Below are 15,717 nucleotides of genomic sequence, written 5' to 3' on the forward strand. Positions count from 1 at the left end.
CTTCGATGAAAAGCTGTGTATGATCCCTAATGTTGAAATTTGCTTTAACCAGTGCAAGGGGACGTGGACGGTAGTTTACAGGACTGGACGGACGGTACGTCCTCAAAGAACTTTTTAATGCAATTCCATCAAAAACATAATTGATTATTTAAAAGAAATAAACTTGTATTCTAGGATCTAATTGGCTCATTTCTATTGTCATTTACAATGTTTTACAGAATTTTTTACATAATATTTTATAATTCCGGAAACAAAGTGATCCCTCGGAAGCATTAATCACAACAAAATAACATAAGAATTGCAGACTCGGTTTGATTGAGTCTGTACATGAGGGACAATGTATAAGTGCAACATCCCTCACGCCCCCTAGCACCGGCTTGAGCGGTGCTCAAGAGCGGTACTCAATTCTCAACATTTTATAGTGCTGGCATCAATGATCCCGAAGGACCAGAAAATATAACAACACTGTAAGTGAAGTACGGGGCAACTTTTTACGGCTGCCACACGGCACTTGACACCTGCTGTTGTGAAGTACAAAATTCCGGAAACAAAGTGACCCCTCGGAAGCATTAATCACAACAAAATAACATAAGAATTGCAGACTCGGTTTGATTGAGTCTGTACATGAGGACTAATGTATAAGTGCAACATACCTCACGCCCCTAGCACCGGCTTGAGCGGTACTCAAGAGCAATACTCAATTCTCAACACTTTATACTTTATAGTGCTGGCATCAATGATCCCGAAGGACCAGGAAATATAACAACACTGAAGTGAAGTACGGGGCAACTTTTTACGGCTGCCACACGGCACTTGACACCTGCTGTTGTGAAGTACAAAATTCCGGAAAAGTTTAAGCCTATTATAGCATTAGGCACGATATGGCCAGTTATGTGTTGACGTGCCGTAAATATCCAAACAAACAAAACTGTACCGTCAATGAACAGGCTCAATCAAACCGAGCCTGCAACATTTTCAATTATGTTATGTTGGGCTTTTTGTAGGGTTTATTATTTTCTCTATTTTACCTAGTGTCTAGAACATTAATTTCGGCAGACTTAGGTGCTAGCGGGCGTGAGGGATGTTGCACTTATTCATTATCCCTCATGTACAGACTCAATCAAACCGAGTCTGCAATTCTTGTGTTATTTTGTTGTGATTAATGCTTCCGAGGGATCACTTTGTTTCCAGAATTTTTTAGTCTTAAATCCCGCAAAGTTTGCTTGACATAAAGGTTTTTAATTGTTTCTACCAATCAGTTCTGTAGTGTTCTCTAGCGTCTTCTGACAAATGATTTAAATTGTGTTGCATTGCTTTTAAGACAGTCGATACAATTTGTAGGGTGGGACAAATAGGAACATACTATCAATGAAGATTCTTCTTTCTTTATTGCATCTGCTTTTAACGTTTCTATAACAAATATGATAAACAAGATCAACAAGGAAATAGATAAATACAGAATCCCTAAAGAAAGAATGAACGCAACCCCCATGTGATCCAGCAACAAGAACCAGCGGCAAGGAGCCCAGGCGGACCCCTAACAAAATCAGGACAGGGCAAAGACAGAGCACGGCCAGGTTAATCATCAAATGATAAGTAAATAAAATAGATAAAATATAGAATCCCTAAAGAAAGCCCAACACGGCAAAATTGAAAACGTTGCAGGCTCGGTTTCTTTAGGGATTCTGTATTTATCTATTTTATTGATTGAGCCTGTTCATGGACGGTAATGGAAGTCGCACTTAAAATAAGAAATAACTAGTCATTCAACAACACATTTAAGAATAGGAATGATAAAAATCAATAAAAACGTTAACAAAATAGGACAAACAAGATCAACCAATAAGGAAAGGCGGTGTTCCTTCATAGCCGCCTTTCCTTGTTGAGCTTGTTAGAATTTTGTTTATCATATTAAATGCTACAAATAGATAAATACAGAAACAAAAACCAAATTATTCGAAAAGTTATTGTACCCCATTTCTAGTCAAATCCTCAGTTACTTTGGCTACGGACAACTCTTCTTGCCGTGCCTTTAGGTCTTCACAATAGAGAAAATAGGAATCTTTTAAGAAAGTCTCAAACGGCAAAATTGAAAAAGTGCAGGCTCGGTTTGATTGATCCTGTTCATGGACGGTACTGTAAAGTGCAAAATACCGTTCATGCTCCCTTGCACCGGATTAAGCAGAATTCAACATTTAAACATGAAAATTGTGAAATGTTTGATATTCAAAACATCTGCAGATGTGTTCAAACGTCAGTTATCAGCCATGTTGACTCAGAACCGTAAACGTGTTCTTCATTGGCAAGCCATAAGTGCGGATTAAATTATTCAGTTGAAAATGTATGGGATTCGTTATAACGCGAAAACAAAGCACGTCAGCAACCCTCCAATTGAATGATTTGGCAATATTAGCTTATCAATTTTGCAACCAAATCCCACAGAGGATTATCCTTAGATGCATCATATCAAGGGAAGCCTGTTGTGGGGCTGTAGTTGTTGAAGGCGGCTACATACGGTATCAAAAGAGATGTGAACTAAATTATGTACGCTTTCAATAAATTGCTTTCAAATCGTAATATCCTGTTTTGCCCTGCTATCAAACAGTTAGCAGTCGGTGCTAGGGGCGTGAGGGATGTTGCACAAACCGATTCTGCAATTTACATGTAATTTTGTTTTGATTAATGCGTCTGAGGGGATCACTTTAATTCCTAAATAAGCATAAATATGAATATAAAGATAAAAAATTATCGTATGATCAATACTTACTGGATACTTACGTAATGTTCTTTTCAAATTCAGTAAGTGGTCATTTTCATCATCATATAAATTGCCTGAATTGTTCTGCATTAACATTGGTGTGCTGTATCCATACAATTTTGGTCGCAGTTTATTCTTCGTCATTTAAATGGAAAATAATGTCAATGCATTATCTATTGTGCTGTGCATGCATTTTGTAGATTGGTAACATTTCATTACCATCGGAAAAGCTTTAAATTTACTTCTTTGTAATATTGTTGCTCTTTTTTAATTTTTTTTCCAGATTTTCCTATTTTGTATTTATACCTGCATCTGTTTCTTTTCTGCCTCTTTTACACTGGTTGCTAGTCCACTTTTTTCTACATCCTTGAAACTGGTGCTCCAGATGTCTGCCATTTATTGCTTTCCTATTAGCAAATATAAATTTGTTGGCCGAATTTTTCCTTTCAATCCGATATCATTCTTAGTAATCTAGCTTTCAACTACAGCTGATGAGTGTCTTGTCCATATACCTTTGTGTCCACTCCGGGGTTTTGTTTATTGCCACCTTACTGGGTGTGCCGGGGGGGGGGCTTTATTCTTGTTTTTTTTCTCTATTTTCCACAACAAGACCGACCACTATCGACAGTTGGGAAAAAACCTATCCAAAAGGCTCTGTATATATTCAGTGCAATACAGTGCATTCGGAAGTTTTACATCAGGATCTTTTGTTACTTATTTGTATTTCTTCAAATGGTTTCGTAGATGGTGAAGCAGTTTTATATTTTCGATCCTTGAAGATCGTTCAGCACGACATTATTGCTGTGTATACATTTTATATGGTATTTTTTAGTTTCTTGAAATTGGCCTTTTCAATTTGGGTGGTTCCAGTATTCCTACTTGAATACTGTATAATCACCCTTAGGATATGTCGCCTGCTTTTTAAATTTGTCTTTTGACGTCTTATCTGTGATATGCAGGCTCCGGTGCTAGGGGGCGTGGACGGTATCTTGCACTTTCCAGTACCGTCCATGAACAGGCTCAATCAAACCGAGCCTGCAACATTTTCAATTTTGCCGTGTTGGGCTTTCTTTAGGGATTCTGTTTTTATCTATTTCATACCCTCAGATCCCCTTTCAAAATTCCATTTTATTTAGTTCCGCCCATTGTTTTCTCGTTTAGGGCACACGCTTTCTTTTACTTGGGGACCATACGCCGCTTTTCATGGAATGACACTCCTGTGTCACATTGAAGGTTCCATGATAACCGCCGTATGAACACATCTGCGGATGTTTCTAAATTCAAAATTTCACCATTTTAGTGTTTAAATGTTGAATTCTGCTTAAGCCGGTGCTAGGGGGCGTGGACGGTAACTTGCAATTTCCATTACCGTCCATGAACAGGCTCAATCAAACCGAGCCTGCAACATTTTACAATTTTGCCGTGTTGGGCTTTCTTTAGGGATTCTGTTTTTCACTATTTTATGATTTTGTCAAACGGAGTTTCTTCTTTTAATTCGTCTAAATAGTGGAAACATTCTTCTCAATTCTTGTTTTAAATCAGTTTCTTTTTTGCATTTGTACTTTTTATTAGATTCTAAAAGATTTTAAGCTGAGTTATCTTACTTTTTAAATGACGTGTTGTGAATGTTTTAGATTTTTGGTAATACTTTCTCTTTGCCAAAAATGTGTCTTCTGTTTATTTCACGACTCTTATGGTAGATCGATCTGTATAGTATGCATTCAACTAAAGCTGGTTCATCTATATAGGTTCGTTTTGAATCTTGAATTTGTAAGAGCCACTACACATCTTACCTTTGCAACGGACTTTCGCAACTTTGTAAAGGAGTTAATTTAATTCATATATTTAGCGATTTTACATTTTGCCGATCGAAAGACAGCACACAACCGTTGTTGAGAAATCAGAAATCTTCTCTGCAAAAACATGTGTTCATTTTCGTTTCATTTTAAGTCTTTAACTTGTATACCATTTTTGAAAATGATAGTGACCGGCTGTGTTTTTCTCCATGTTCCTTTGTGTTAACTCCGGAAAGCTCGTTATTTTTACTTATTGATTTTTCTGTTAAATTTATACTACAGTTATCAAACACGTTGTTGAATTAAAAAATGGTGTCATCTATTATCTATACACATATGCACTGTATCAGATATTCCGTCAAGGTCAGTTTCATTTTTTGCTTGTTTTGTAAAAGTGGTTTTTGTCCTCGATTTATTTGTAGGTCAGATTTTTATTCAATTAGATTGTTTTCATTGCTGAGGGGAAGGTCGCCTTAACCACTAGGTCCGTTTAAAATCTACCTTGTTTGAATTATTTCTTAACTTACATGTTTTCCGTCTTGTTGCTGATGTAAGATGTATGGATCTGACGTTTAGTATCTAGGTATCCTCATATTACGAGTGTGCGTTTTCTTCTGATATCTTCTTTTATTGCAACATAAATTATTTAACCTTTCGGTTTGATATTAATGACATTTGTTTCATTGTTTTATTACTCAACTTACTAATAAGGTATGCTTAATGTCAACGGATAAAAGTAGGGTACATTTTTATCGGTGACATAAATTTATAGAAATTTTAAAACACACTGATAATGCTAATTCTCGTAAAGGATAACCTTTATATAACATTCTTCTATCGCAATTGTCTGAGAGTAGAGATAGTGACAATTTCTATATAAAACAGACAGAAGCAAACAAACAAAAAATATACTATTTTGAAGTAACATGATTTTGTAAGTGATTTAACTGCTCATATTATATTAAAACGAATTCAATATCATGAATGGTCCCTAGCGGTACTTACCGGGCACGTCTGTTTGTGTTGTTGTTGTTGGTATTGATGACTTTAACAGACTAAAGTTTTCGTGGTATGACCTTTTAAGGTAAGGCAGATTACAGCATTGTATACACTTTGCTTTATTTAGGACGGTACATAATTTACAATCCACGCTGCATTATTTACAATATAAATACATGGCATGGGCTAAATTCATTATCAAACCCAGATTTTACTTTCTTTGGAAGATCAAAATTATAAATTGGACTCAACGTTCCACTAACGTGCAAGACTTGAGCGCACAGTGATATAACGGATCATAAATACGTTTTAAATATTACATAAAAATTGCATGATGCAAAAGCTCTTTACATGCCAAGATTTTCAAATGAACCTCTCTTTAGTAAATTTGTAACCTCAAGAAAAATTTAGCTTACAACATTTTGTATGAAAATGCAATATGAAAGTATTATTTCTTTTTGTTTTATCAAAACAACTAATTAAAAATCCCATTCTCAAAGTTCTTATCTCATAATCATCTCATTTAAAGGGTATTATGACCTTGTCGCATTAGATTTGTTTTACACTTAAATTTTCACTCTCTGTCATAGCCTGTTATTTTTTAGAAATAAAATATTTGTTTTGATGTTAATCGAAATGTGTTTTCCTAAAATATGACAATGTGAAGTAAGTAAAATGTATATTGTACAGTCTTTAATTAAAAAGGCAGGTTTAAGGTAATCACATGTCGTAATAATCATTCTTTCATTTTAACAGCATTGATAAACCATTCTAAGAAATAATCCTTTGAGCAATTTCGTTTTGTATTTGATGTATTTTCTCATTTAACAATAGTATTACGATTTTGCCTCAGACGTATTCGTGTCTTGATTAAATCCTCCAAGGAATATCCGTATATATGTATTTGTTTTTTCTAAATGGAATATTATTCCCATAGAGTTTTCATCCTATTATTGCAAATAAAATAGAAAATTTTCATTCATTAAAACTAAGTAAAATGGAAAGTTTTCATTCATTAAGACTTTTCTTAGAACTATCATTTTATCGACGCATAATTTAATTATTGCGAATGTATGAACGCCACCCTTCCATAACTTTACTAATTCCCAGATTTTAAACCTTCCACTTACGGCTTTTGTATATTCTATATTAGGATCCTGAAGAATGCATAATATCATAACAGAACTGTTCTGTTCTACTGAAAATGGTACTGCGAAAAAGCATAAAATCATGTATGGATCTTTTATTCTGGACTGAAAACATTCGAAATTTTAGTGATAGATCCAAAATATGATTAAACTGCCAAGCCATGAACAGTGAGCTCATGCGCGCCGGCTGCACTGGTTGCATGTAAAGAATAAGATTCCCACCAGCAAGTTAAGAGTAATAAGTGCCCTCTGATTTGGTAAAATTGCTTGAAAAAAGGAAACACAATCTGATTTCAAGTCTGCCATAAAACAGTGGACCGTATAAATAATGAGTTCGTCAATTTATATTCTAATTGTAAACTTCACATCATTGTAACATACTTATAAAGTGTATTTTAATTTAACTTTTTGAGTATTATTTTATCAAAGGAAGCTTAAATGCGTTATGTGGTGCCTATTTAAATAAAATACCCTATGGGTTACTATTTTGATTTGAACTAAAGTAAATATAAATACATGTATGAAAATGTTCTTAGTTTTCAGTACAAGAATACTGTTGCATCTTTATTAATAAAACTCATTCAAAATTGTATGTTGTGAAGGAGTGTTTACGTTAGCCATCGTATAAAAACGTAGTGTCTCATATTTGAAAAAGAAATATATTTCAAACAGAGCAATTTTAAGATAATGTTAAATGAATTAAATGTCAAATGGCACCTGTATTTCCTATTGAGTAAATGCTTTACTTTCCATATCTAAAGAGCACCTCTTAAGTTGTCTATACAGTTAAGAATTTGATAGCCTGAGATAATGTCATTATCGTCAAAATGATATCGATGAACACCAGCAAAGAATCTGATCCGTTATAAATCCAAAAGCAATCAGTTTAAGTCACCATTTATTAATGTCAAACGTCAGGGCTGTTCAGGGATTTCTTAAATCACTCCTACGCGTGATGCAATATCTGCAAACATAATTTATAGCGTTCATTTATGGGGATGTTTTGTGCACTGTGAAATATACTTTTCGGAAGAACATTAATATTCTGCTACACTTTAATGAGAAGAATATACTGTCCTCTTATGTATGCGAATCATATCTCACATTTATTTTGAGATTGCATGAAATGAAAGTAGGTTTCCGTCTAGAGTTGGGTTTTAAAAAATTGAAGGTTTAAGGAGGATCTTTAATCTATTATCATCTTTTAATGCCATGTACGTTTCTATTAATTCCTTTTTTGAATGGTTTATAATGACATCCCGTCGGTTTTTGCTCGTGTGCCCTGTCCTGTTGGGTGTCCTGCTGGGTGGGCTTGTGGTCTTGTGTTAAGGGATGGGTTCACTGAAAGCCACCCGTCCTTGTTGATTTTGCTTTTCTTCATATTTTGGACCAAACACACAGAGGGTAATATGATATGTCTATTTTTTGTCATTAAACTTTTAATTAAGCAATAGTTCTTTTAGTTTGGTTTGCAAACATGAGAGTCTAGATATAAACAAACATTATGTGAATATCCATTCATAGCTATGCATCACTTCACCACATACATTGTAGGTGTATTATTACATATATATTAATCTTTATCACATGTTGGTAAAAAAAACTATCTCAATTCAACATTATATTGACGATTACTCTGTTTGTTTGTTTGTGTCATTTTGCGCCTTTTTCCAACAGTATTTCAGTCATATAGGCGGGTAGTTTCCTAACGATCGTTCCTGGAGTGTTACACCAGTACTTGACTACCTTCCTCCGCGCTAAACTACCAAAGCATCTCCCGGGGATCGAACCCACAACAGGGAGGTATCTGGATTAGAAGTCATCGACTCTAACCACTCGACCACGGAGGCGGTGCACGATTACTCTGGAAAAAGAAAGGAAAATATACAACAATGACAAGTAATCAATTCCGTTTTTGCAACAATGAATCTAACAGTATACCTAACTTTTACTGTATTGCTACAAAGTCATAGATCCTTTATAGATATCTGTTCAAATAAATGATAGCTTTTAGATTTTTTAGTCAAGTTGAAACCTACACTATACCTCACTGAATTAAATTAACCTAAATCAAATAAACAATAGTTTACACAAAGCTTCACAATGATCTTTTTATGTTACAGTAGAATGAATCCAATTATATTAATGAAATAAAAAGGTATTTACATTACACGCTACTATACATGAAAGAATGTTATAAAACAGTACACAAATTAATATCTACATATTTTTTGGGTTCAGTTTACGTCTCACAAACACAAAATGTATGTACAAAACAAGACGTTTACCATATGTATGTCTACATTATTGTCATAATGTATGGTGATAATCTGAATTAGAGTATTAAACAAAAAAAGCGTTAAGTGTTAATTAATAAAATTGTTATTTTTGTAATTTTTTATCTTTTTCTTAATTTGCTTCGGATTGTACATGTAGATAATATACAGGAAGAGAATAACGTATACGCTATATCGCTACAAAGTTGGAACTCACTGAAGAACAGCTGTTAGGCAACATAAACTTAGTTTTGTTTCTTGCATTTTGTTTTGTTTTTCTTTATGATTTATTGTGGTTCAGTTGTTAAACAAATAACAATATTTAAGAGCATTATTACATCCTAATAGTTTTATCTTATTTTAACATTCATAGAACCTAAGGTGCATTTACATTAATTACAATTTTCATTCAAGCAAACACATGGACGAAAATGTTTTGTAATATCAATATTAACCATTAAGTAGACAATCTATTATTCATTCCCATATTCATTTTAATCCATTCTTGGGTATAAGCGCTTTGTACAATAATTACACGAGTACAACACGCTACTTAAGGCGGAATTCATTATTCTAATTCGTACATTATTTGATTATTGGTTTCCGTACAGAACTGCAATGAGTGGTTTTGAAGTAAATACACCATAGAAACTATTTTTGCTTATTTCCCTGTTATAAAAAGACCAGACACACAATAGACACGTGATTGATAGGAGACTACTTATGTGAATGAAGATATTGTACATCTTTTATTACTTAAGCTAAAAACCTTTAAAAATGCTTCTTCAGACTTTTACACTTCAGACATTTTTTAAATTAGACTGTCTTGAGGTAATTATGAAAGAGACAAGCGGAAATAAGTGTCTGAATTGAATTGCTGTTACAGTTCTGCACATTTGGCGCCGGCGCCCCTTTATGGAATGAAATCAGATTTTGTGAAAGGGAGACAGCAACTTCTCTCAGCCTTTTAGTCAGTCATAAATAAAAGCCGATCATTCCGATCGGTATGAGGGAGCTTGATTATTATTAATTAAAAATGAAATGTCGCAATATATATAATGAATAGCGAACTGGAGGATTTCGCAATGCAAACATTTTCAAATGCGTCTCTTCGGTTTTTATTTATTTTATTGTAGTACACATGGGTTATCATGGTATGTTTAAAATGAGAATGATGATGATGACCTAAATATTCGAAAATCTATTTATAGAGAGACTGTACTTCTATCGGTAATTCCAGTCTCTCCCGGTCTATTTTGCCAGGATACTAGTGACCGGCGAATAATATCACACGTTTATTATCCGGTCTCTCCCGGTTTTGGAGTAGATGTTTGATATCGTTACAGAACAGAACAAATATTTTACAGATAAATAAGCTTTTTTCCAAAATGAATGTTTGTCACTTAGTTTGGTTACAATAATTAATAAACATAGATCAACTCTCAAATTTATTGATTATTATTATACATAAACATACAATTCGAAAAACAACAATAGCATGTTTCATTTTATCTATATGAGTTAAAATACAATAAATATGTACAATAATTGTGAAAAAAGGTACATTTTTATGGCATTAATATGACACTATCAACTTTGAAACATTTTATCTACTTTGTCATTCGTGTTTAGTAAAGATGCCGAGGAATTATTCAAAGTTACAAATTAGATTTTATTAATTATTTAATTGACTGATAATTTAAAAAATGATAAAGAAAAATACAAATGTTCATGTTCATGGTTTAAGAATAAACAATATTATAATTATATTGAAAGATTAACCATAATTTACTGACTTTTTCCAGTTAAGTTTTGACTTATTATCGTCGGTCAATATGACAATTGAATTCTTAAAATTTATTTTACAATTTTAATGAAATAAAGAGTAGTAAACGTAAAAAACTCAGTATTAAAATAGCACATAAAAACACAAAAAGAGAGGAAAACAATATTCATAAAATCTGTATTTTTTTTTTTAAAATAGATATTACAATTATTGTATAATAAACAATAATGCTCAACATGCCATGGTAATATAACCAGTGTCATATTCTTACTAAGTGTGAACAGATACCTCAAGAGGGGGTCTTCGCTAATAGCGATTACATAATAAGGGACAATTCCACAAATGTGGTGTTGATCATGCGTTACACATATGGATTATAAGCGATTGTATACATGTATATCCGTTGATATTAATAATCACGATCATAAAGAAATAACAAGTAATATTCTAATCTCTAGCATGCCAATCAAAGTTCATAATGAACAACGTCTTCCGTCCGTTCATTTTGGTAAAAACCAATCAACCATTGAAAAGTTTATAAGAACATCATATGTCTACTAGTTCATCTTCATTTTCTGCATTTCTTGCTTGGACGCCCTTTGATGCTTTGCATCAATGCTTTTCTTGTATGTCTTTATACCGAAATGCCTAATTCTATTTGTACTCTACGTATTTTTGAACAAGATGGTAAACGTTTATTATCATTTAATCATTGCACATCATTACAGTTAAACGCCTATAGCTCAAATGTTGGTCATCTTTCTTCAGTTTCAAATTTTATTAAATCAAGGCATATAATATGCAACTAGTTATAACAAACATACGAACAGAAAAAAACAGTCAAAAATCAAACTAATATCACAATAAAAGAATACAATAATGACTAGCTATTATTATAAATAAAAAAAGAAAGGAAATCATCATATTGTCATTTCAACTAGTGAATTCAAAACTACATTTTTATATTGTAACAAATGGGAACGGAGAATGAAAAGTATTAATTTTAAAATTTTAACATAATGTTTTTTAACAAAATATGAAAGTTTTAGAAGATTTTTTATCACGACTATTCATTAATATGTCAAGTTTAAAAATATTGCGATGAATATCTTATACGTATGAATTATATTTCTAATATGCCCTTGCACATTTAATGTATATAGAATAAAGGCTACCACAAGAAATGTATGAAAATCATTCATGAGTTTATCAGTTTGACGCTGTCGAGTGAGAAACATTGTTATCGTAGTTTCAATTAAGATTCTGACTTTAAAAACTTTAAATTTTTATTGATAAAAAACAGAGCTAGTAAGCTCTTTCAGTCTAATATAACGTATTAAAAACTAATGCTGAAATGATTGTATGTTAAGGTTTAGTTTATTCTTTAACAATTATATTTATGTTCACTAAACTTGTGAATATTCAGCAGTTCTTTTACAATCATGTCATGAAATCCTGATATTGTTGATTGCAATTCCAAATAAGGCAAATGCGCAACCTGCTTACTCATCATTTTATGTATCGTTGTCGATATCTATAGATTATTTGAGATTTTTATTACAGCTTCTTTCATCGTCAATGCATTACTAAAACATCAATCAGTGTGATTGGCTTAAACAATTGATGGATCATTATTTATTCTCCTTATACACGCTCGTATATTGTTAAACGTTAAGAACTATTGTTTTTGTTGTTTCTATGATCTTTGTTGCACATAATTAAATCAATTAGAATAGCGTGTTTGTACATTTAGCTTAACAGAAAAGCTACAGAAACCTTTCATTTCATGCTTAAGTATATATTTATACTGAGAAAAGAGTGCATCCGATATTTCAGAGCATTTTGTGTTATGGTGGAAATTGCTTTGTAAGTAAATGGGATCTAAACAATTATTGCTCTTCATATGCATGTGTTGTTAGCGATAAATTATTCATCGTATTAATCAGAAAAGGAATCTGATTTTGAAATGCTGCTTATGTCAAAGTACAAAGTATATTATTACATAAATAGCTGACAAAAGTTAAAACATATCATGAAATCTTTGATTGTCTTGAAAACTATTCAAAATTCTTTAATTGTCTAGAGACGTCCGTGGACGAGTGGTTAAGGTCGTTGACTTCAAACCACTTGCTACTCACCGCTTTTGTTTCTAATCCCGACAGGGACTGTGGATTCTTTCATATGAGGTAGCTTACGGAAATGTCGGGGGTTTTACTCAGGTGCCCGTTCCTGCTTGAAATAATGCATGAAAGGGTACCCGAGGTCTTCCTTCACCAGTAAAGCTGGAACGTCGCGATATGACCTAAACTGTGTCGATGTGACGTAAAAACCCAAAACAAACAAACATTCTTTAATTGTACATTTAAATGCTTCATTCATAAGCTCCCGGCGATATATGTAAATTAAAACAAATGTTTACTTTTAAATAGTACTGCATAATTTTTCATAACATTTAAAAAATTAAAATTGATAGACATGAATCAGATTGAATGTATGAGATTATAGGAAATAAAGAACACGAAATCATCTAGTTAATGATACATTGATGACTGCATTCGTAAATGCTTAATACATTATTACATATCATTTTAAAAGATATGTATATTTATCAAAATATGCATATTGATTTTCCGATTTATCTTAGAAAGGCCAATTAATCATTTTTGGAATTAAAAAAGGCCCCTTTCCAACACTTTGCCATGAACAAAATTGTTTAATCATGAATGTAATGCACAACATACAGCTGACATTTTGCTTGCATTTACATGTTAAATTTGTCGTGAATAAGAAAGAAAAAACCTCTTATATTTAAAACACAAATCTCGGTTACTTTTAAAGATACAATTTAATCTTTTAATTCAAAATTAAATCCTGAAATTCAATATAAATTATTATAGTAATTAACATTTTTTAAAATTTTTAAGATAAAAAACCCAGTCAATACCGTTTTTTCAATCCTTTTAAATTGTTTTACCCAAAATTAAAATTGAAGATCTAGTTTAAATTTGACTTGTTCCAAAAAATTTATTTTTGATTATGAAAAATAGAAATTTTTTTTTTTATTTTAAAAAAAACTGCCTAATTTTTTCCCTTTTAAATCAATGACTCGTATTTTACTATTTTCAAACACATACAATTAATTTTTTATTTAAAAATTCTTGACTAATAGACAATTTTAATAAAGTTATATAGATGATTGAAACAAATCAATCGTATGATAACACAACTTATAAAAATCCATACAAAGTTTTTACACACTGTTGTTTAAACTGTTTAAGAACATGTTTTACAGTTATATCGAGGAATATGAGTTTTAAATTAAATTATGAAAAAATACTTACAATGTATCATATCAGTTCTGTTTCTGCTGTCATATTGGTCATATTTTCTTTCAGCTTTGGTGCAGATTCTCTCTTGATAGTTCCCACCCTGTCAAACTGACCTTTAGATTAACCCTTTTCCCTTATATCATGAAGGATTTTCGCCCATGGGACTTTGTCAAACTATTTTTGTTTTTTTAACGTCCACACAGGTTTTGGGGAAAAAAACCCAATGGCTCTTAAAGGGCTTTAAACAGGGAAAAAAGAAAGGCGAATACAAATCCATATTCCATATTTAAATTTTTTCAAAATTGCTTTTTACATTACCAAATATTACAAATAAAAAAAATGATTTCCTATTTTCTTTTTTATATATGAAAAAATTATGATTAAAACTTTTTCCAAACACGTATTTGTAAGATGTCTTTCAAAAACGACGGGTTGAGTAAAAAACAATTTTAGTTTTTAATGACACAAACGCACACATCCCAAACATTTGATATGTCAAATCCTCTGTTTGATTATTATTATTATTGATTATTGAACAAAATACGCTTTGTTTTATCGTCGATGCATTTAAATAACATCAATCAGCCTGACTAACTGAAACAATTGTTTTACCGTTTATTAGCTTTCTATTTCACGCTCGGTTGTTGCTTGATAATAAATGCCTTTGATTATACTTGTTTTGTGATCTTTGTTTTAAATTTAATAAATTGAGATTGCGTGTTCAAACATCTTAAGAAGACGAAAATTATCAATATGTTTCACTTTACTCTTCATTCCGAAGAGCATACTAGGTACTAGAGATAAATGTAATTTAAATGTTCTTTGTTTTGTATATCTATGTATTACACGTAAATTTGCTACTGTCAAAAGAGGATGCGTTAAATATATCATATCATTCAATTTTTTCTATTGTTTTTGGAGTTATTTAATTATTTTGGAATGTGTAAATAAATTTACAAATGCAAATAACACATACATATATTCCTGGCAAAAGTAAAATTGCAAAATAATTCATTGTGTAACTTTTCTGTATATTAAATATTTAATGATAAAATTTTATCATATGTTTTATATGATTATTTTAAATATAGCCGCTCTTAATTAAAAAGCAGTACTACTCATTTGTTTCAGTACATATCTAAAGATGTAAACTGTTATTAATGTCAAACACTAGAAGAATGACACGTTACAAACAAATAAGCATGATTGAGAAATGCTTTTCATCATTGCTAAGCTGATATAACCAGTTATTTTCATATATGACGTATGAATCTATAAATGAGCCGTGTCACGACAAAACCAACATAGTGGGTTTGCGACCAGCATGGATCCAGACCAGCCTGCGCATTCGCGCAGTCTGATCAGGATCGATGCTGTTCGCTTACCAACCCTATTACAAGTAGAGACACAGCCAACAGCATGGATCCTGATCAGTTTGCGCGGATGCGAAAGCTGGTCTGGATCCATGCTGGTCGCAACGCACTATGTTGGTTTTGTCATGACGCGGCTCAATTATATATTTATCATACGGAAAAAGGAGCAATAAGCATGTATCTCTGATCATAGTATACCCTGATTCTTACATAGTTTCCAACTGAATACGTTTTAATATTTTCCATAAATTC

The sequence above is a fragment of the Ruditapes philippinarum genome, unplaced genomic scaffold (assembly GCF_026571515.1).
Source record: "Ruditapes philippinarum isolate M1 unplaced genomic scaffold, ASM2657151v2 ctg55_1_1_1_1, whole genome shotgun sequence".
Taxonomy (NCBI): Eukaryota; Metazoa; Mollusca; class Bivalvia; order Venerida; family Veneridae; genus Ruditapes; species Ruditapes philippinarum.